Below are 24387 nucleotides of genomic sequence, written 5' to 3'. Positions count from 1 at the left end.
AGTCTCTGTTAACTCATTTTATAACATTAGAATCAGTCTAAACATTATGGAACAGACAACAGCACACGGGGGCTGACACCAATTCTTCAAGCTCACCTGAGAATGTTACTTTAAAATAAAAAGTTTTGCGGTTTACAAATGAAAGACGTGAAGCTAACATGGTTATTCTAACAGATGGAAAACTTAGCAAAAATGAAGGCATTTTTCAACGTGCACTTTCAGTTCCATCACACTGTAAACTTGCGCTGTAAATTCTGTGTCTTACAACTGTGTACTCTACAACCACCTGATGAATGAGCAGTAGTTCGAAAGCTTGTATTTCCAATTTAACCTGCTGGACTATAAGCTCGTGTTCTGTTATTTTCAAATTTGCATACCCTAGTCCAAAACCTGCATCTCCAAGTCATTCAATCCAAGGCATTGTGGTCACAGAACCAACCTTTGTTCATTCAACTTATTAAGTCCTTTAAAAAACCTGAACGTTTCAGTAAGCATTATTTTTGTCGTACTGAGTCTGAGCAGGCAAAGGCAACTGCTTTCAACGTTTATTTCCATTTGAATTCATCTCCGATATGAAATTCTCACTGACTCTGACAGCACTGATATCTTTGCTATTTTGTCATGTCAGGAATTCATGTTCAATTTACTGGACTGGAAATCAATGTTGGGAAATAGCAGTGAGAGAGCTCATCAAACATCGAGCTTGTAAACACAGTTTCCAGCACGTGACTCATCGCCTGGTGTGTTCTAACATTTCAAGTCTTCAGTTAAATTGTTATTCGATTTCTTACGGGCTTAAGTGGAACAAAAACACCTCTGTGAACTAACAGTTCTGAGACTGAAACTCTTTCTCAGAGCCGTTTGTCAGTTTTCCTCAAGATGCTGTGGAAAATCTTTCTGAACTTACATCGGAATTGGTTTACCCTGTTTCTTCTTCAGCTTCCTTCTTCTTTCTATTAAATGGTTTAGATTCCAAATACAGACACACGGTGCGGGTTGCAGAAGTCACGTGTTTGTACTTTCACTGACACTGTCTCGCCGGGAGCTGCAGCCCTTCCCCACGCCGATTCAGACAGCAATGTCCTTCCTGTGATATGCCCCATGGAAAATGGAAGGACAGGCATTAATAACCCGCACTTTAGAAATTAGCGACAGTTTTAAAACATCTACTCTGCCCCAGCGAGGAATTGAGTTCCTATCTCCCGCATAATATCCGGCGACACTAACCACTATACTACCGAGGACAACAGTTTCAAAGGAGACCCCTCAGCCCGTTGTGACTCCATTTGTCAAAAACAACTGCTTAACGATTCGAATCGTTTAGCCCATAGCCTTCTAATTATTGGCAGAACATATTCACATCTGAATATTTCTTCAGGTTCTAAGGGTTCCTGCCTCCCTGACCCTTACAGACACAGTGTTGCAAATTCCAACACCCGCCGGCCTGTAACGCTTTTCCACACATCTACTTAAACCTTTCTGTCTTTCTCATTAAATTTTTGCCCCTCTGTGATCGATCTCTCCGTCGATGGGAAACATTACTTTCAGTCTACCTTATCCACAACCTTATTTTGTACATCTGAACCATGCCTTCTCACAAATGCCTCTGCACAGTGACAAACAACCCCAGTCTGTCCTGTCTCTCTTCATGACCAAATCTCTTCAGCCTAGACACTAACCGAGTGAATCTCTTCTGCAGCTTTCCCAGTGTGATCACATCCCTGGACTTACGTAAACTGCAGACAATTGTCGAGGTAGAGTCAAATGAACCATTTTTTAACATTCTGCACCAGCATGCGGCGTGGCTCTGCAACATATATTACTGGAGTCACATGGAGACCAGCTAAGTTAACGGCGCCTGATTTTTTCCCTCAAGGCCTTTAGTGAAACAGATGGGCTTTTCAGACAACGGGTTTAGCGTATTCTTAATTGGAGGTATGTCTTGCATTTATATTCTATCACCATCGTGGTGTGGTGAGAATCGTCTCGCCAGCATGTGACCTGGCCTTCTGTGTTAACAATCCAGCTATAATACCAGTAGGCTCTCGCAAAAAGCCGTCATGGCTGATCTTTTCCAATAGAGTCTCTTTTCCCCAATTATTCTCGGTGTCCATTTATTGAGCCTCACGCTCCAATAATCCCTGGTCCATGTCAGTAAAAGCTGCTAAAAGAGAATTGATCTCACAGCCACGATATCCAAACGGATCGAGTGATTTGAAGATGCCAATGAAGAGATTGGGGCATGGTCGCCCAGCAACAGTGAGTGCAACGGCACTGACTGGATGGTATCAACGTGAAAGTGTATGTTAGATTGTGAAATGCCTCAGTCAAATGGGACGAGGGACGGAAGAGAGAGTTAGGGCGAGTGGGAGGGAGGGACATCTTCGAGAACTTTTGGGTTTAAATCCTGATACATGAAACTCTAAAATATTAGAGTACGACATTCGATGGAAAACAAATCGAATGGAAAACACCTCGGAGAACACTATCATGTAAAAACGAGTTATTTCTTACCGTGTTTCATCAAAAGCAAAACTTTGAGAGAACTGACCGCTATGATGTGGATTCAATGCGAAGTCGCAGCAATCACAACGCAGAAAACGAAATACTAAATGGTTACAGTACTCCACAGACCACACTTCCAAACTGCAGCCAGTATGGTAGCAGCGGAAATGTCAGGAAGAATACACAATATCAGGACTTAGCGACATGCATGTGGGAACTCAGAATGGGCTGAATTTTTAACTTTAACGCCCCCAGAGTCTGTGGAGATTCTATGAATGAGAGTATTGGAGAATGGGATTAATGAAACTCTCCAAACTCATGGGACAGTGCAGGATATTGCTGAAACGTATGCTTCAATAGCATTATAGTTTAACATCGACCACTTCATCACTTTGCCCACACAAGGCAATAACAACTGCTGCACGCAATCACATTTAATCCCAGTTTCAGACCCGATATCAGGGAAACTGGGTGAAGCAGCCACGAAGATCCAATTGGAAGTTGGGATGGAATTACGGGAGAGTGGCGTGTGTTTTTCGAGGTTGGGACTGCTCCTGGTCAAAAGCGGGGCGAAAGGGAATACTTGCCCCCATTTATAATATTATAGCCATAAGCAGTACATGTCTCTGATACAGCCAACAGGCGTAGCTAAATCGTGTTGAATCTTTAACTTTGGAGTATCAATGTTAGAAATTTCATTTTCCTGTTTGCATCAGTGTTCGTGACATTGGCAGTAGCAGCTGCTCACGCTTGCATCAGCTCAAGATCAACTTTTTGTTCCCAGTAAATACTGCAACCTGGAGAAGGTGGTGTTGTGGTTATATAATAAACTAGTCATCCTTGGGGACTCACACACGGAACTGGTAATGTGAAATTTCGACGAATAAAACCTGGAATGGAAGCCTGACCTCAGGAAGAGTGAACATGCCTTTAATTTCCTGCAATCCCATTCATGCATGTCGCTTATACAGGGGATGCTACCATCTTTACCCAATCCTGCCTACTTGTGGCTCCAGGTCCAGAACAACATAGCTGACCCTTAATCCGAGAATGCCGACACTTTGGTAGGCTGGCCATTCGGCCCATTCCAGTCGACACCATCCCTCCGAAACACATCCTATCAGACGTGGCCACACTCCATAACTATTCAGTTCCTCTTCATTTCCCATGGCTGATCCCAGTACCCCGCACACCTTCAGATTGTGGGAGGAAACTCACACAAGCAAAGAAAGACTGTGTAAACTGCAAATAATCACACAAGGCAGGGATCGAATCCATGCCTCTCATGCAGCGAGGCAGTAGCGAATCAGGATGAACAACAAATGCTGTCCAGACCAGCGACATCCACACCCTGTTGGTATATTAGTAAGAATAAAAACATATTCACAACATGGACAACAGGACTTGCGTCTGCGTGGACATGATTAGAACCCATCGTTCACCCTGGGTAGATACAAGGACACCGATATCACAGAGAAACCAGGGCAATGCGGGATTCAAATACCTGCTGCAGTTGAAACTCATTTACTCAGTCAAACTGGGGATAGACTGTTAAACAGTCCCGTGTGTGGGAAAGTCTCAATGAGCAATAAAAACTGCAGAGTAACCAGCAAGATTACATATCCCAGAAAGAGATCAATTAAACTGTAAATTCTGCTGTTTATCCAAACCAGCTTCCAGTTTCATAACGTCAAAGGCATAGACTCACCCAGCATGAAAACAGGCCTTTTACTCCTACCAGCTCATATGGTACATAATGCCAAACTAAACGAGTCTCATCGGACGGCTCCTGTAATTGCTGAGGGTTACGAATGCCCTTGTAATATTATTACTGCATTTTTAATATGAATGTCCAGATATAATTCTATGGACAGCAGTTCAAATCCTGGCATGGCAGATGCTGGAATGTTATTTCAATAAATACGAAGAGTTGAAGAGTCTAATGATGATGTTGAATCAGTTGTTGTAGATCTGATTCACTAATGCCTGATAGGGAAGGAAACTGCCATACTTACCTGGTCTGGCTGGTATGTGACTCCAGATCCATAATATTGTGGTTTATTCTGTACTGCCTTCTGGGCAATAAATAATGGACTCAGCATAAATGAATAGCTTTTTCTCTAATCCCACGGAAACTTTCCAATTCATTTATCGATCCAAATATCCTGTGATTATTGTAAATGAACTTTCATTCATCACTGCCTCAGGATTTGAATTGCACACATAAACCATCCTCTGTTAAAAAAAAGGCCTCGCATTTCTTATCTTAAATCTTTCTCTTTTCACCTGAAACATCTACCCTCTCGTCTTGAAGTCCCCCTCCTTGGAGAAAAGACAGTTACAGTTAACTCCAGGTGAACTGTCAATAATTTATAAATTTCCATCAGGTCGCCTTTCAAACTCCAGTGCTCAAGTGAAAATATTCTCAGCCTATCCAGCCTTTCGTTATAAGTCGAAACTTCCCCACGACCAATACGCTGGTTTACCTCTTCTAAACCTACTCCAGCTGAATAATTTCCTTGCTATTACTGGGCGACAAGAACTGGACGCAGTACTCCAGAAGAGGCCTCACACAATGTCCTATTCAACACCATTGTAACGTACCAACCCCTATGCTCAAAGGACTGTGGAACCTCGAGCGTGGAGAGATAAACGGGAGGACTGGGTCTGGGAAGAATTCAGCTGAGAGTGCAAGAGGTGGATGGAGTTGGGGTGAAAGGTGATAGGTCGGAGAAGAGGGTGGAGCGGATAGGTGTTAAGGAAGATAGACAGGTGGGACAGGTCAGCAGGATGGCCCCACGCTAGAAAGTTGAAACTCGGATAAGGTGGGCGTGGGGAGATGAGGAAACTGGTGAAGACCACGTTGATGCCCTGAGATTGAAAGGTTCCGAACTGGAAGATGAGGCGTCTGGAGGTGAGGGAATGGCAGTGGAGGAGGCTCAGGAACTGCATGTCCTCGGGAGATCCGGGGGTTGGGGCGGAGGGTAGTTGATGTTTTTGGTCCTGGGGCATTGGGGTTGAATGCTGCAGGTGCCCTGGAAATGTTCACTGAGGCGCTCTGCGAGAAGGTGTATGTTGGCCCCAATATAGAGGAGATCGCATCGGAGCAACAGATGCAATAAATGACACGTGTGGAAGTACACATGCACATCTGATGGATGTGGAAGGCTCATTGGAGCCTTGGAAGGACGTGAGGGGGAGGATGTGTGTGCAGGTTTTGCAATTCCTGTGGTGGCAGGGGAAGGTGTCGCGAGTGGATGGTGGTTCATTGGAGGGCGTGGACTTGACTAGGTAGTCGTGGAGGAAACAGTCTTTGTGAAAAGTGGATAGGGGTGGGGAGGGAAATCTATCCCTCGAGGTCAGTGTTGCTGATACCCTTTACAAACCCTCTGATTCCCACAGCTATCTGGATTATACCTCCTCCCACCCCACCTCTTGCGCAAATGTTACCCTGTATTCCCAATTCCTCCACCTCAATCGCGTCTGCTCCCAAAGGTTCAGTTCCACCACAGAACACAGCAGAGAGCCTTCATGTTTAAAGACCGGAACTTCCCCTCCTCTGTGTTTGAAGATGCCCTCCAACGCATCTCATCCATGTCCCGTACATCCACCCACGAACCCCACACCTCCAACCACAACAAGGACAGAACCCCCGGTCCTCATCTTCTATCCCACCAACCTCCGCATAAATCACATCATCCTCTGACAGTTTCGCCACCTCTAAACGGATCCCACCACCAGGGATATGTTCCCCTCCCCACCCCTATCCACATTCTGCCAAGACCATTCGCTCTGTGCCTATCCTGTCAAGTCCACGCCATCCAATGACCAACACTTCCTTCCTGGCACCTTCTCCTGTCACTGCAGGAATTGCAAAGCCTGCACTCACATCTACCTCCTCATCTCTGTCCAAGGCTCTAATGGAGGCCTCCACATCCATCAAGTTTCTCCTGCACTTCCACACATGTCATTTCTTGTATACATTCCTGCCGGTGCGTTTTCCTCTTAGTTGGAGAGAGGAGGTGTGTTCTCACAGGGCACGTCAGAGAATATCTCCAGGATACCCGCAAGAATCAACCCCAGTGCCCCCTGGCCAAACATTTGAACTCCCTCTCCCACTCTCCCGAGGACATGCACGTCCTGGGCCTCCTGTATCATCACATTCTCATGACCCGATGCCTGGAGGAAGAAAGCATCATCATCCGCCTCGGGACCCTTTAATCCCATGGCATCAATTTGGACTTCACCCGTTTCCTCATTTCCCCTCCGCCTACACTACGCCAGTTCCCACCTTCCAGCTCAACACCGTCCGCCTGACTTGTCCCACCTGTGCATCTGCATTCCCACCTATCCAGTCCACCTTATTCTCTGATATATCACGTTCACCCCCCACCTGCATCCACCTACAGCACTCTCCGCTACCTTCTCCCCAGCCCCACATTCTTCCCATTTATCTCTCCGTCCCATATGCTCCCAGTCTCATTCCTGATGAAGTGCTTATGACTGAAACGTTCATTTTTCCTGCTTCTCAGATGTTGCTAGACCTGCTGTGCTTCTCCAACACCACTCTAATCTTGAGGGGAAACATTTGATTTGAGAGGGTTTTTGGATATTTTCTATTGTTGACCACAGGCTGTGGATGATTGCAGAACTTCAGCAACCACCAGGTCAGGGAACAGCTCAAGGAATGAGCACAAGTCTGATCACTGCATAAGTCAACATTTTTTTAAGTTGTAAGATGAAAGATGGAAGGCTGAAGTATGCAACTTTGCCCATCAAGACCGTTTCACCAATGAGTTTATCACTGATTCCTTTCCAAGTCAGAGTGCTATGGGCCTTGGAGGGTAATTTGAAAATGGTGGCGTTTCGTTACATCTTCCAACCTTGTCCTTAGAGTCAGGACAGCTGTTGAGCTTTGAAGATTCTGTCAAAAATGCACGAATGACTTACTTCAGTGCATCTTGTAGTTAGTACACTCTGCTGCAATTGTGCCTTAGCGGTGAAGGGAATGAATATTGCAGGTATTGAAGAGGGTACACTCGAGAGACTGTATTGTCGTGGACGGTGTCCAGTTCCTTAAGTGTTATTGAAGTTACACCCGTCCAGGCAAATGGAGAGAGTTCTGTTCCACGTCTTGCAAAAGATGTAGGATTCACGGAGCAAAGAGTTTAGTTTATAATCAAAGAATGTCTCTAGAACATGTTGTTGTCCAAGTGTTTATGTAATCTGTTTCTATCCGTTTTTTCCCGAAATACTAGTTCTGTGGAAGATTACACGGGGTCATTTGTTTACAGTAAAGAATGTCAGTGGGATATGATTAGATTCTCATTTGTCAGAGTTATCATTACTCTGTTTCGTCCTTGTGTGGACCAACCTGATTCCAGTCCCTGTCTGATTTCAAGTTCCAATTCCCGTCTGTGCTTGAAATTTCAACCGTTTCTTCGCATAAATGTCTCCACCTGCCTTAATAATATGTAAGGAAGCTGCAGGGGACAGCAGAGATTTACGGACGTGTTGTCAACACTGGAGAAAATGGAGAAAGTGGAATGATTGGTTAGGCTGGGAGTATTCTCCTTTAAACAAAGGAGACGGAGGGGAGCTCTATAATCACATAATAACATTTATAAACATTCAATATTCATGGGATCTTGACAGGGTAGTTACGTGCAGGTGGTTTACCCTCTGGTATGAGGAGAGTACCGGAGGACATGAACTCAGAATTAGATATTACCTATTTAATTCAGAAATGAGGAGTAATTTCTTTGCTCAGGGGCCAGTGAATCGGTGGAACTCCTTACCAAAACTATTGTTAAGGCTAAGTTGTTGCGTATTTTCAAACTGTACCAGACAGATATTTAAACAGAAAGACGATAAAGCTTTGTCAAGGCAATGCTGGAGAATGGAGTTGAGGATTATCAGATCACCCATGAGTTCGTTGAATGGTGGAGCAGACTCGATGGGCTGAATGGCCGACTTCCAATCCTACATCATTTCATCTAATGCTTTATTTTATTGATACCTTTAGAATTCTGAGGGGATGGGATGAAGTGATAGAAAAGGTTTCTCAAACTGTTCAGACAGATCAGGAACTAGGCTCATAAACTCATGAACAAGAAATGTGCTGTGGCCTGGAGACAACAAATGGCACTGGGCACACCACAGATGGGTATGTGCAGAAGTCATGTTTGCTAAAGAAAATTGGCTGATCTTATATTGTTGCCAACTTGGTGATCACGCTTGATGATGCATCACGGTATGATTCACACAACAAAAGATTGTGAAAGAATGAAAGATCCGTTTCATTGCAAACATTTCTGCAGTTCCAATTCCGATTGACTGTTTAAAATACTGATCAGAACGCTGCGTGGAGTATTACATTAAAATTCACAATCCCACTGGATAAACTATTGCACCCGATCTCTCCTTATTTGTTTCACTTTCTTTCGATGAAAATTCATAGAAAGTCAAGATGGAATGAAAGGAGGAAAGAAACGTTTGCACTCCTTTTCATTATCCCATTTTAACTTTCAACAGAATCAAATTGCTTTATTTCGACCTTGATGTCGTATCGATTTGTCATAAATCTCCGGTGCAATGAAGGGCAAGAGCAAGATTCTCCATCCAGTGTACACTAAAGATGCGAGGCACAAAGGGAAATCACAGCTGCGTTTGATAGAAGTAACATCCAGAGTCGGATTCAAATCCGCACATGCACAATGGAAGAGCAACCCGTCGCCTTAACCCACTGGCCACTACAGCACATTGCAAATGGGCTCGCATGTGACCCTGTCAAGATCACAAATGGTGTACCAAGGCGATAAGAAATTCCCTGAGCGGAATTGAATCCATAGCATTATGTTTTTGCTTTCAGCGGAATAAAAATACCAGCAAAATCCAAGAATTTACCTCGTCCTTGGAAGGAATACCTGGTCTTGATTCATTCCGTGTCGGTACTGTCTCAGAATGAACCAGCAAACATGAAATTCCCGTCACATTCACACGCACATTTAGTCTTGACACAAAATTACTTCAGACAGTTTCTCTCTCACGTGAAGAAATATATATTGAGAGAGAAGTGAAGGTGATGTTTTAGCTCGATGGTCTTTCTAATATGGCTGAACCTGAACTGGGTAAAATTACCGGAAATACAGTGTTGTTCGTTTCACTTTATTAATTTTGCTTCAACTTTACTCTGTTCATTGCAATGATCTGAAGTGAATTGGATTTATGTGATTGGAACGTTTGATGTTGCATTCAATTTTGATCCGAATTTATTTCAGCTTAAAGAAAATACTGATGAGAGAAACAGAAGGTTAAACTACAAAACAAGATGGCAGTTTTGATGCTCAGTTACGTTGGCAGATTTCAGTGTGTATCAAATGAACCGAACATTATGGCGATTGTCCTCCCATCTTTAAGGCATGGGATTAAAGCAGGAAATAGATCTCCAAGAGACGGGTCACTTCCTATTTATTGTAGAATATCTTTCCTTGGCAATATACAAAATCTGCTCAGTTCTATTGAAAATGCTTCAGGTAGAATATCAATATAAATCTTGAAAAAACTATGAGGTGTTTTTGCTGAATCTTTCTCAGCTGCATACGTTTCCGATATTTCTTTACATTTAATGTCGTCCAAATTAGACATTGTTTCCTCGCACCTTCCAACCCCAACACCCCACTTTTACACTTTTACCTGGCCACAGGCTGTTTCTCTCATGGTGAAACTCACTGCTTGTGTGTCTCTAAATGTGTCTTTCCAAATATTTTGGAAACGGATTCTCCGAGTAACAGAAATTCTGCTCCCATCATTTCTTTGTCCGACATCGATGGTTTTGAACGCCTGACGTTCAGAAATTTACGAACTTGAAAGAGTAAATTTACCACCTATTTACACTGTCCAAACCTCAAATACTCTGGAAAACTTCCATTCCGTTTTGCTTGGTTCAGTGTCAAATTTTTCAAAACACAAATAAATAAAATTCCATCCCCACTAAACGCCGTCAGCATCGTCTCTAATGTCTTCGCAGCTCAGTAAACGCTGGCAGTGTCCGCTCTTATAGAATCACAGATTCCCTACAATGCAGAAAGTATAGTTCAGCCAATCGAGTCTGTAGGGAGACTCTGAACAGCATCTCAACCAGACCCAGCTCCCGTCTCTATCCCCGCAGGCCTCTGGCTTGTGATTTCAAATAAACCTGCTGGAATAAAACCTGGCATCGTGTGACTGCTGACCTGAACCACTGCGTTACCCATGGCTAATTCACTTAACTTACTGAATTCACTCCCTGATCACATCAGCGCAATTTAACACGGCCAATCCACCTAACCTACAGACTTCACAGCAGTGCGTACCACTGAGCAAATGTACCATCACATTGAACAATATCTGTATCATGTATAATGGCTTTACACACTGGTAACTCAGCCTGGTGAAAGCAAGTTGCCCATCAACCCGAATTCAATGCATCCAAACGCGGTTCTGCGCTGTACAACCACATTAATGCAGCTCTAAATGTTTCTGCACTCAGATCTGAATGGGTTTACTGTGTTTTCGTCATCAGATTCCTGCTTTATAAAAAAACATATCAGTCTGGAACAACTCTATATAATGGTTTTCATTGCAACACAAACGCAATGTGTAGTTTGCAGAAGTTACGTCTTTGCACTTTCACTAACACTCTCTCCCTAGGAGCTTCAGTCCGTCTCCACACTTATTCAAACAGCACTGTCCTTGCTGTGACATATGCAATCGAGAATGGAAGGCCAGGCATTAATAACCTTCACTGGGGAACAGAGCGACAGGTTTAAAACATTCACGATGTCCCAGCGGAGAATTGAACTCTGTGACAGGCGGGGACACTAACCACGATACTGTGGGGAACAACAACATCGAAGGAAGCCCTTCAGCCTGTTGTGGCCGCACTTGTCCAACACAAATGCTAAACGACCTGAATCAAGTTTTCCGTTATTTAGTCCATAGTCTTATATATTTTGGCATCACAAATTCACATCTGCATTTTTTTTCAGGTTAAAAGAGTTTCCGCCTCTCTGACCATTTCCGCACATCTACACAAACTTTTCTGCCTTTTCCCGAATTCTCTTGGCCCCAGTGTTCGATCCCTCCATCAATAACAAACGCTTCTTTCAATCTATCCTATGCATATCCCTCATTATTGTGTACATCTCAGTCATGTCCTCTCCAATCTCCTCTCCTCGGCGACAAACAACCCCAGTTTGTCCAATCTCTCCTCATAACTGAAAATCTTCAGCCCAGACAATATCCCATTGAACCTCTCCTGCAACATTCCCAGTGCGATCACATCCAAGCTGTACTGTGAATTGCAGAAGTGCACACAGTAATCCAGCTGGAGCAGAATTAACTTTTTTTTCCCATTCTGTTACAGTATGAGGGCGTCGCTGGTTCGGCAGTATTTATTGCTATCCCTAATTGCACAGCAGGTAATTGAGACTCAACCGTATTGCAGTGAGTCTGGAGTCACATCGAGGCCCGACCAGGTAGGAATGGCAGTTTCATTCCTCAAAGGACGTCAGCGAACCCGATGGTTTTGTTTTTTCAACAATTGACCTTGGATTTATAGATTTTATTAGATTCAGAATTCCAGATACGTATTGAATCTCAATTCTAACACCTGTCATGGTTGGAGTCAAACCCGGGTCCCTGGTTCATTTGCTTGATGTCTGAGTTAACAGTCCAGTGGTAAGAGCGCTCGGCCATTGCAGAAAACCCGTGAAACTAATCTTTCCCAATGAAGTCGCTTTTTCTCAATATTGTCCAGTGTCACTTTTCTGAGCTTGAACCCCAATAATCGCAAATCCATGTCAGTAAAAGCTGCTACCTGAGGATTGGCCTCACAACAAGGGTAACCAAATGGATCAATTGGTCTGAAAGTCCCGATGGTGGGGTTGGGGCACGTTCACCCAGCAACAGTGACCGCAGTGACTGAATGGTATCAATGTGAGAGTCAGTGTTAGATTCTGCAGTGCCTTAGTGAAATAGGAAAAGACTCCACAAGCACAGGATGAAAGAGCAGCGCTCCGAAAACTAGTGCTCAGTTAAACCTGTTAGAATCGAACCTGGTGGATTGTGATTTTTAACTTTGTACACCATAGTACAACACCGGCATCTCTAAATTAATGAAATGGGGGTGTGGGACGGAAAGTTCAGTTAGTGATCGAAGGAGGGAGAGAAATCTCTGAGAACGGGTGGATTTGAATTCTGACATATGAACCACAGAGATGTGAGCGAGCAGAATTCGAAGGGAAAAGATCATCACCTTGGAGAAAATTATCATGTTAAAACAACTGATTCCTTTGTGTTTCACAAAAACTGGGGCAACTAGAGCAATTACTGCTGTGACTCCGATTCGAACCAAGGTTGCTGCGGGCACAACGCAGAGTACTAACCACTATACGATCACGGCATGGAAAGAGGCGCACACTAGCAGCACGCCATAAGTACAGTATCATAGGAAATGTTAGGCAGCGCACCAAATGCACAATATCAGTGCAAAGCGAACAGTGGCAGATATGTGGGAACTCAGAATGGGCTGACCGTTTAATATCGGTTCCCTCAGTGGCTGTGGTGATTCCATCATTAATATGCTGAAAGATGACATAAGTAGATTTCTCCAAAACATCAAAAACTCCGGGGACAGTGCAGGTTTTGTTGAAATGTATGCTTCAAAAGTAATGCAGTTTAACATCGGCTACTTCACCAGTTTCCCCCCCGCAAGGCAGTAACCACTGCTGACACAGAGTCCCAATTCCCAGCCCCAGAATCAGAGGAACTGAGTAATGCAGTCGTGAAGATCCAACTGGAAGTCGGGATGGGAATGAGGTCGCACAGATACTTGAGAGCTCCAGTGACACAACCGGTGAATGCACGGTACTTCTATGACCGTTTATAGGCGCAAGAAATTCCGAGGTTGGGAGTGTTCCTGGTCAAAGACGGGGCAGAAGGGAAAATCTTTTCCCGTTTCTAGCAATCTACAGCTGTGTGCCACAACTGGAGCATGGGCGGCTGGTTTGAAGTTTGAACTTGCTTCACTATCACCCACTTCCCTGGAATGAATTGCTTTCACCATTTTCATTTCCAATTGTTTAATATCTCCTTGCATCTGCGGCTTTTTTCCTCATGGTTAATTGCATGAATAACTGTTGTATGATCTGCACACTGCTAAATCACGGCCACTACAAGTAAATAGGAATCATTGATCGACATGGGAAAACAGTGGAACTCACTGCAGGCATGCTGCATAGGTTTGCAGGCGACGCCAGAATTGTAGACAGTGAGGAAGATTATCTAAGTTTCAAATGGATCTTCATCCAATGAGTCGTTGGACTGAAAAATGTGACATGGAGTTCAATCTGGATAAATGGAAGGTATTGTATTTTGGTTCAACAACAAGAGTAGGGCTTTGCGTATGCTGGAGAACACGGACGCTCGGGGTGCAGATGCATAAATCCTTGTAGTTTGCATCACCTACAGACAAGATGGTTCAAAGGCATCATAATTCCCTTCACTGTTCAGTCCTTTGTGTATAGTAATTGGGACGTTATGTTGAAGCTTTGCAGGACATTGATGAGGCCTCTTCTGGAATATTATGTCCAGTTCTGGCCGTCCAGTTGTAGGAATGATATTATTCAACTGGGGTAGGTTCAGAAATGTATACAAGCTTGTTGCCGTGTGTGGAAGATTTGATTTATAATGAAAGGCTGGATCGGTTGAGACTATTTTCAGATTCGAGATCGGGGTGATGGAAAACCACAACAGGTAAGGCAGCATCCCAGGAGCAGGAGAATAGCTTTTTCGATCAAGTGTTGTTCATCAGGCTCTTCCCTGAAACGTCGATTCTCCTGCTCCTCAAATGCTGCCTGACCTGATGTGCTTTCCCAGCACAACACTCTCGACTCTGATCTCTCATCTGCAGTTCTCACTTTCTCCTAGTTGAAACTGTTTTCACTCTAGGTTAGGGGTTTGAGCAGCGACCTGACAGATGTTTATGAAATATTGTGAGGCAAGCTAGAGTTAACGATATCTGCCTTTTCCCAGGATGGGGATTTCAAGGCGAGAGGGCATATGTTTAAGATGAAAAGTGAGAGATTTTTTTCTTAAAACGTCATGTGAGGCATTTTTTTAAGGAAGGTGTTTTACGTGTGCAATTAACTTGCTGAGGAAGTGATGGATGAGGGTACATTTTCAACATTTAATGGACAATTGATTCCAAACATGAATGGGAAAGTGGGATTGTTAAAATAAATTTATTCATGCCTCGTACATCAGCTATTTCCCAGAGGACATTTAAGAGTCAACGACGGTATTATCCATCTAGGGTCTCCTGTGGGACAGAGCAGATGAATATAACAATTTGCTTCCCGAAATGGCATGAGTGAATCTGATGGGATTTTCCACACAACTGATTCAGGTCATCACAATACTCTTCAATTCCAGGTGCTTATTGAATTCAAACTCCACTACCTGTCATGCCAGGACCTGAACCCTTTGTATCCAAAATATTACCTGGGTTTTTGGATTAACAACAGAGTAATAAAACTACAAGGGCATTATAACCACTTAACGGGTACAGGAGAAAGCAGATGGGACGAGATTAGTTTGGCAGTACGTTCAGCATGGATTGGTTGGACTGACGGGCCTGTTTTCATGCTGTATGACTCTATGATTGACGCTATGGAACAAATAGCTGGTTAGGATTAACTGCAGCACTGACAGCATAATCGAAAACCTGATGGTATGTGTAATCCTGCTGGAGTGTCCGGAGGTTGCTTTGCTCAGTGATCCCTTCCCACACACGGGACTGGTGAACGGCCTGTCCACAGTGTCACTGATTAAATAAGATTCCATTTCTGTGGTTAATTGAATCCCTTCCAGCAGTTTCCACATTTGCCTGCTTTCTCGGTGGTATCAGCGTCGTTTTTTCTACCCAGGGTGAACAATCCTTTCAAATTGTGTCTACACAGATATAAATCCTGTTGTCCATGTTGTGACTGTGTTTTCATTCTTTCTCATTCACCCACAGGGTGTGAGTATCACTGGTCAGGGCAACATTTATTCTTCGCCCCTCATTCGTTGCTGTCTCGCTACACCAAAAGCCCGGGTGCGATCCCAGCCTCGGGTGTCTGTCTGTGGGCAGTCTGCACATTCTCTGTGTGTTTGTGTTTTCATTTCTCCCTCTGACCAAAGATGTGCCAGTTATAGGGATCAACAATGGGAAATGCAGGCTTATGTGATAGGGAATACCGTGGGGTCTGGTGGGATGCTTTTTGGATGGACCGTGTGCACTGGAAGGGCCAACTAGCCTGCTTCCCCACACGATGGGGATTCTTGAATCAAGGGTCAGCGCATGTTTTTCTGGTCCTGGAGTCTCTCGTAGGCAGGACTGGGTGAAGATGGTAGAATCCCCTGCATAGGGGGCACGCATGAATGGGATTGCAGGAAATTAAAGTTATTATCTCTGTTCCTGAGGTCAGGCTTGCATTTCAGGTTTCATTCATCGAACTTAAACATCACCGTTTCCGTTTTCCAGTCGCCAAGGAAGATTAGTTTAAAATATCACCCCAACACCACCTTCTCCAGGTTGAAGTCTTGTCTGTGTGGAAGAAACTGATACTGAGCTTATGCAAGGCAATGCACCTGCCACCAGCAGTGTCGGAAACACTGATCCTAATAGCAAAATCATCTTTTAAACGCACCACTGCAAAGTAAAGGGCTCAACACGCTCCACTTTTGCCACTCAGCTGTCTTAGCAAGATGCACTTTAGATTGCTATGATAGTATGAACGGGGGCAACCATTCTCTTGATCAGAAGCACACACAATCTAGGAATTTCTTGCCATCATAGATGGACCACACGCTCACCTATTGCATCACTGGAGTCAGAGAGTAACTCTGCGCACTCATCCCATCCCCATTTCCGGTTGGATCTGGGCGGCTATGCCGCAGTTTCTCTGATATCGCTGTTGTGAGATCAATCCCCATGTCGCAGATTTAACTGACATTGGCCAGAGACAATTGGAGCGTCAGGCTCATGGAAAATACTCAGGGCAGTTTCGGTGAAAAGACATTTTATTGAAAAAGATCAGCTTTTGAGACTTTCTTCGTTGGTCTTGTGGTAATTTCGTAGGACTGATAATCCAGAGACCCACGTAATAATCTGGGTACTTGGGCTTGAATCCCACCATGCCATGATTGCCAAATTTGGATTCAAAAATATCTGCAATGAAGAATCTAATGACTGCTAAAGATCCATTGACAATTCTTGAAATAAAATCTGTTTCACTGATGTCATTTCGGGATGGAATATGCTATCCTTACGTGGTCTGGACTGCATGTGACTTCAGACTCATAGCAATATGGTTGAGGAATGGGTAATAATTTCCGCCGAGCCAGAATCGCCCTCAGACTAATACAGAAATTTGAAAACAAGTGTTCATTAGGCTCAAGCAAGAGTGTTGTGTGCATTTGTACATGTCACATTATAGCAGGGATGTGATCACACTGAGAAAATTGCAGGAAATATTTACCAGGATATTATTTGGGCTGAAGAGTTTCAGTTGTGAAGAAAGACGGGACAGAGTGGAGTGTTTGTCGCAGTGTAAAGGAAATGTAGACAATACATGATTGAGTTAGAGTGTGGACAGGGTTGACTAAACGAGTTTCCCATTGATAGAGGGATCAATCAGCTGGGGTCAGAGATTTAAGGAGAATGGCAGAATGGTTTGAGAAGATGCGTGGAAAAGCGTTATCAGCCAGCGGGGGGTTGGAATTTGGTATATGCTGTCTGTATTTTTCAGAGAGGCTGAAACCCTTATGACCTGAATAAATATTCAGAAGTGAATTTGTGAAGCCAAAACATAGAAGGCTGTGATAAACATTGTGAAATGTGATTCCGTTTATTAAGCAGTTGTTTTTGACAAGTGTGGCCACAATTAGCTGAGTAGCCTCCTTTCACACTCTTCTCCTTGGTAGTATAATGGTTAGTGTCCTCGCCTGTCACAGGGCTCAATACTCCGCTGGCGACAGCGTAAATGTTTTAAAACTGACGCTCCGTTCCCAAGGGCGGGTATTGATACCTGTCCTTCCATTCTTGATGGGGAATGTTCACAGGAAGGACAGTGCTGCCTGAATCAAGGTGGGGAAGGGGAAGGTGAGGCTGCAGCTCTCAGCGAGGCAGAGTGTCAGTGAACGTGCAAATACGTGACTTCTGCAAGCTGCATCTGGTGACTGTGTTGGAATGATAAACATTTGACAGACTTGTTCCAGATTGGAGTGTTTACCGGAAGCACGAAGGTGAGGAATAAACAGGGAATAAGCATTCAAATATGAGTGCAGAAACACTTCCCGCAGCACGAATGAAAATGAAAAGTAGAGGGTAGTGTTTCGATACATTGAATTTGGGTTGATTTGCTTTGATGAGGCTGAGTTACCACGGTATAAAACCATTAAAACATTATGCGTCATTTGCTCATTATGATGGAACATTGACTCAGTAATTCGCACTGCTGTTCGGTCGGAGGGTTAGGTTGATTGGCAAAGTTAAATTGCCCTCTCGTATCCAGGGAGTGAATTAAGCATGTTAAGATTGAATCAGCCATGGGTTACGTGGGGACAAGGTCAGAAGTCACAGAACGCCAGGTTATGGTCCAACACGTTTATTTAAAATCGTAAGGGGGAAGGCTGCCCCTTCTTTAGGTGAAATATACGGGAATAGGGAGGAGAGCTAGGTCTTGGTGAGATGCCCTTCAGAGTGTCGACACCGGCTTGATTGACTGAAATGCTCTTTCTGCACTGTAGGATTCTGTGATTCTGTCGGAGAGGATAATGACGGTGTTTACTGGGGTGTAACGCCATGAGAGACGATGATGACAGGGTTTACTGAGGATGAGATTTTATTCACTTGATGTCTTGGAAAAATTAGAACATTTATCCCTGAACCAAGGAAGACTTAATAGGGTTTTTTCATGTTATGAAAAGTTTGGACAGAGTAAATAGGTGGAAAATTCCCTCTTTCAAGTAAACATCTCGATGTCAGGCATTGAAACCTTTGATAAAACCTTTGAAGGACAAAGAAATTATGAGAGCAGACTAGCTGTGATTGCGAGAATCTGTTTTTCAAAATATTTGGAAAGGCACATTTGGCGACAGACAAGGAATACATTACACAAGGTGAGAGATGGCGTGTGGCTAGACTAAGGTGTTGGGGTGCGATGTAGTCGGTTGGAAGTTGCGGGGAAAGAAATGCCTAAGTTGGTTGACTTTAAATGTAAAGACATTTTGTGAACGCGTTCAGCTGAATAAGATTCGGTTCCAAAAACTCTGGATTTTGAAAGATTTGGCATAATATTCCACCGAAAGCATTGTAAATGGAAATGAGAGGATTTTTCTTGTTGCAATGGAAAGATATTACATAATTAATAGGAAGTGACCAGTTGCTTGGAGATCGACTTTCTGCTTTCATCACATGCGTTAAAGATGTGAGTACAAACACCATGATGTTTGGTCCATTTAATACTCGAGGAAATCTGCCAAAACAATGAGCAACAAAACTGGTGTGTTTTCTTTTTCACTTTAACCCTCTGTATTTTCCGTAAGCTGAAATAAAGTCGGAACAAATTTGGATACAACATTAATCATTCAAATGAGAGAAATCTAATTCACTTCCGATTATTACTTTGTGAGGTTGCAGGACAATTAAAATGAAACGAACAAAACAGCTTTTCTTGCGGTTTAATCCAATTCAGGTTCAGCCATATCAGAAAGGCCATTGAGCCACAACATCGCCTTTATTTCCCTCTCCATGGGTGCTTTTTCACGTGAGAGAGGAAGTGACTGAAGAAATTATGAGACAATGTAGGTGTGAATATGACGGAAAATTCTTGTTCTCTGTTTCACTCTGACACAGTTCTGACTCAGAATGTATCAATGACTGCTATTCATTCTGTGAAAATGTTATTTATTGGAATTTGTTGTTATTATAATTCTGGTGAAAGCAGAACCACAATGGTGTGGATTCGATTCCACTCTGGAAATTTCCATGACTTTCACCACATGTAACCTGATGAGGTCACAAGTCACTCTACAAATCGTGCTGAGGAGACTGAGCGATTATGGTGGTGGGTTGTTATACCTCTGTGCTCCACATTCACTGGTTCGAGTCACACTCTAGTTGCTAACTTCGCAAACCACTCCAGCAGTTTTTCTTTGCACCTCACACTCTGGTATACACAGGTTCGAGGATCTTGTTCTTGCCGTTCACTGCACGGAGATTCACAAATAATCGACACAATATTAAAGTCGAAATGAAGAGTGAGAGCAGTCATTCTATTCAATTGTAGATTAAATTGGTGCAATGAGGAGGAACACATTTTTCTTTCTGCTCCACATTCCATCTTGTCTTTCTATGAATTTACATCGAAAGAAAGAGAAACAAATAAGAGATCGCTCGCACAAGTTTATCCAATGGAGTCGTTCATGAATATTTTAACCTAACACTTCACACAATGATTTGATCAGTATTTCAAACAGTTGCTCGGAATTGAAAGCATAGTAAACTTCTCCAATGAAACTAACCTTTCATTCTTTCACAAATTTCTGCTGTGCATGAATCATACAACGATCCATCATCAGAGTGGTCACTGGATTGCCAACAGTCTAAGGTCCACCAACTTTCTTCAGCAATTACACCTTCAGTACACAGCCAACTGTACTGTGCGCAGTGTCATTTGTTGCTCCCATGTCACAGCACATTTCTTCTTCCTGAGTTTATGAGCCTTGTTCCTTATCTGTCTGATCTGTTTAATTAACCTTTTCTATCACTTCATCCCATCCCCTCACAATTCTGAACTTATGAATAAAATAAGGCGTTAGACCAAATGTTAAACAAGTGGAAGTTTGCCATTCCTCCAATGGAGTCTGCCTCACCATACAAATAACTCATGGTTGATCTGATAATCTTTAACTCATTTCTGCTCATTTACCTCGACAAAGGTTCATCATCTTTCTGATTAACTATCTGGCACAGTTTGAAAATACCCAACAATACAGTCTCAACAGTGGTTGCTGAAAAATGTCACATATCTTTTGGCCCCTGAGCAAAGAAATTATTCCTCATTTCTGAATTAAATGGGCAATATCTAATTCTGAGATTATGTCCTCTGACGCTCTCTTCACAGCATAGGGCAAACCACCTGCCCGTATCTACCCTGTCAAGATTCCACAAATCGTGAAAGATTTATAACGGTTGTTATGTGATTATAGAGTTCCCCTCCACCTCCTTTGTTTTGAGGAGAATAATCCCAGTCTAACCAATCATTTCACGAAGCTCTATTTTATATAGAGTTGGCAACATTTTTTGTAAATCTCTGCTGTCCCTCTGCAGCGTCCTTACATATTATTAAGACCGGTAGAGAAATTTCGGTGATGAAATGGGTTGAAATTTCAGGCGCAGACGGGAATTGGAACTTGAAATCAGAAAGCGATTGGAATCGGATAGATCCACAGAAGGACCAAATACAGCAATGGTAACTCTGACAAATGAGAATCTAATCATATTCGATTGACATTCAATGGCTTCATTGGAACTGAATTCCTCCGTGTAATCGTCCTGGGAGCTAGTAGTTAGGAGAAATGGAACCTGATCGCCCATATAAAGAAGTTGACTACAGGAAAATGTCCGTCGGTCGACTTTGTTTGGTTATTAACTCAACTCTTGGCTCCGTGAAGGCTACATCATCTGCAACGCACAAATTAGATGTTTAACAGAACCCTCTCCATTTGCCTAGTTGGGTGCCGCTTCAATACCACTGAAGGAACTGGACATACTCTACGACAATACAGTCACATAAGTGTACATTGTTCAACACCGGAATATTTATTCCCTGAACTACTTAGGCGCATTTTCAGCAGAGAGCACCTCCTAGAAGATTCCCTGAAGTAAGTCTTCCAGGTTTTGTTGACAGAACCGTCAAAGCTCAAAAACTGTACCGACTATAACGACAAGGTTGAAGATGCACTGAAAGGTCATCATTTGCAAATTCCCCTCCAAGGCACATACCCGCATGACTTGGAGAGGAATCAGTGGTAAATTCATGAGTGGTGAAGCGGTCTTGATGGCCAAAGAGTTATACCTCAGCCCCCCCACCTTTTATTTCCCAATTTTTAAAAGTGTTGTTTATTGCATGGACCAGACTTGTGCTCATTCCTTTAGTCGTTTCCTAAACTGGTGGTTGCTAAAGATCGATTATCATCCACAGTCTGTGGTCAACAATAGAAAATATCCAAAAAGCCTCTCGAACAACTGATCTCCCTGTTCAACAATCTTCAGAGGTCACTGAATGTTCACTCCAAGATCTCTTTGTTTTTGTACATCACTCAGAATCCTCACAGCTATTGTTACAACTCCCTAAATTTATTACCACTTATTGGCCTGGATTCAATTCCCTTCGCCGTTTTTCCCTTCCACCTGATTGATACATCCCTGCAGTCCCTGATATTATTTATCACAGTTGATGAATTGTTGCATCGTCTGTAAACTTCTAAACATGACTCCTCCAATTAAGTTTGAATTATTGATCTACATCAGCTAACAGTGGTACTCCACAGGAAACAGGCGTCTAAGTATGGTTCATTTCTGGATGGGATGAACACCTGCAAAACAGCAGAATCGGACCCTTGCTATCATTTGTAAACCTGATGGCAACTCTGCAGGTTGGTCTCCTGACTGATTCCTTCTCACATATGGGAGTGGTGAATAACGTGTCCACATTGTGACCGAGCAAGTGAGTTTATATGTCAGCTGGTAATTGAATCCTTTCCTACAGACCCCGCCCCCATGGACCTGACTTCATGGTGGCGTGGGTATCAATTTGCCTATTTAGTTTGGATAATCATTTGAATTTGACTCCATGCTGAGACGACTCCCAAGTTTCCCCATCATCCATGTATCTTTTTTATCCTTCCTTGTTCTCCCCCGGAGTGTGGCCATCATAGCCTGAACAACATTTGTTAATCATAATTAACTTTCCTTGAACTGAATCAGAGGGAATTTATGGGTGAACCTTACTCTTATGGGTCTGGAGTTATATGTTGGCAGATCTCGTTAAGGACGGCAGATTTCCTTTTCGAAGGGACATGAATGAATGGGGTTTCAGAAAAGTAAAACTTTTTGTCACTCTTCTTCTGAGCGGGTTTATATTCCCGATTTTATTCATCGAATCTAATTACTAGCAGCTGCAGTGCTCCAGTCTCCAAGGGTTGCTAGCCCAAATATTGCCATGACATTTGCAGATGACACGAAGATTTGTGGAGTAGCAGAAAGCATTGGGGACTGTAAAAGAATGAAGGAGAATATAGATATGCAGGATAGCTGAGCGGAGAAGAGCCAAATGGAGTTGAATCCAGGCAAAAGTGAGGGGATGCATTTTTGGAAATCCAATTCTAGGGCCACGTATACTGTAAATGGAAGAGCCTTGGGTAATGTTGATGAGCAGAGAGATCTGTGAGTTCAGGTCCTTTGTACCCTGAAGGTGGCTGCACAGGTGGATCGAGTGGAAAAGAAGGCATATGGCATGCTTAGTTTCACCGGACCAGGCATTCAGTATAAGAGGTGGCAGATCATGCTAAAATTGTGCAAGATTTTGGTTCAACTTTATTTAGAATGCTGTGTACAGTTCTGGTCGCCAAATTACCAAAACGATGTGAACGTTGAAGAGAGCGTGCAGAGAAGGTTTATGAGGATGATGCATGGTTTGGAAATGCTAGCTCTGAAGAGAGGTTGAGTAGGTTACGTTTGTTTTCATGAGAAAAAAAGGAGATTGAGGGCGACCAGATTGACGTCTACAAAATCATGAAAGGTATAGCCAGGGTGGATACGAATAAACTTTTTCCCAACATGAGGGACTCAATAATGAGAGGTGACACATTCAAGGTGAAAGGTGAAAAGTTTAGAGAGATAGTCGTTGGAAGTATTTTACACCGAGGGTGGTAGGTGCCTGGATCATGTTGCCAGCAGAGGTAGTAGAGGCAATCACAGTAGATTCATTTCAGGAGCGCCTGGACAGATGCATGATAGGTGGGGTGCAGAATGGTACAGATGTTTAGCAACTGGGTTATGGATTTAGACAGTGGATTTGGATCAGCTCAGGTTTCGACGTCCAAAGTGTCTGTTCCTGGGCTGCAAATTTTCTCTGTTCTTTGTTCTTCTTTGTTACTACTCTGCCAACTTCATTGCTACATTGCTGCATCTCAGAGAATGACATTGTCAATTCTAATTATCACAGAGGGAATGAGAAAATAACGTATGGGTGTGATGGAATGAAAGTGATGGATGCTGGTTTGGAGTGTTTACTGGGAGAAAGCGGCTGATGTGGAGACGATGTGGTCAAAAACAGCTCTTACTGTCAAAGTAACAAAACAACGCATTGTTAAGGAAAATTTCAGAGAATGCTTTCAATTAATCTACCTCTCGCTTAAGGCTGCAGCACACTTCAGCTGTGCTACCCTGCAGTGCGGTTAATGCTACTGTTGTATTTTAATAATCTAATAAACGGAGACAAATATGCTCTTCGTCCCCACTTTTGACCAAGAGCACTCCCAGCTTCGGCATTTCTTGCGCCTCTGTGCCGTCATAGAAGAAAGACGTGCACACCTTCAAACCAGTCAATCCATTTCGATACAATGGTTGTGACATCAATTCACATGTAGCAGCTTTTACCGCATAGATCAGAGATTATTGGAACATCAGAATCTGGAAAAGGATACCGGCAGCACTGAGGAAAAGAAAATTTATTCGAAAATTCCTCTTTCTGTGGACTTCTATATTATTTATTTCACTTGCGCATTTAG

Source organism: Chiloscyllium punctatum, chromosome 21 (genome assembly GCF_047496795.1).
Source record: "Chiloscyllium punctatum isolate Juve2018m chromosome 21, sChiPun1.3, whole genome shotgun sequence".
NCBI classification, from domain to species: Eukaryota; Metazoa; Chordata; class Chondrichthyes; order Orectolobiformes; family Hemiscylliidae; genus Chiloscyllium; species Chiloscyllium punctatum.
This window is presented reverse-complemented; position numbering follows the sequence as displayed.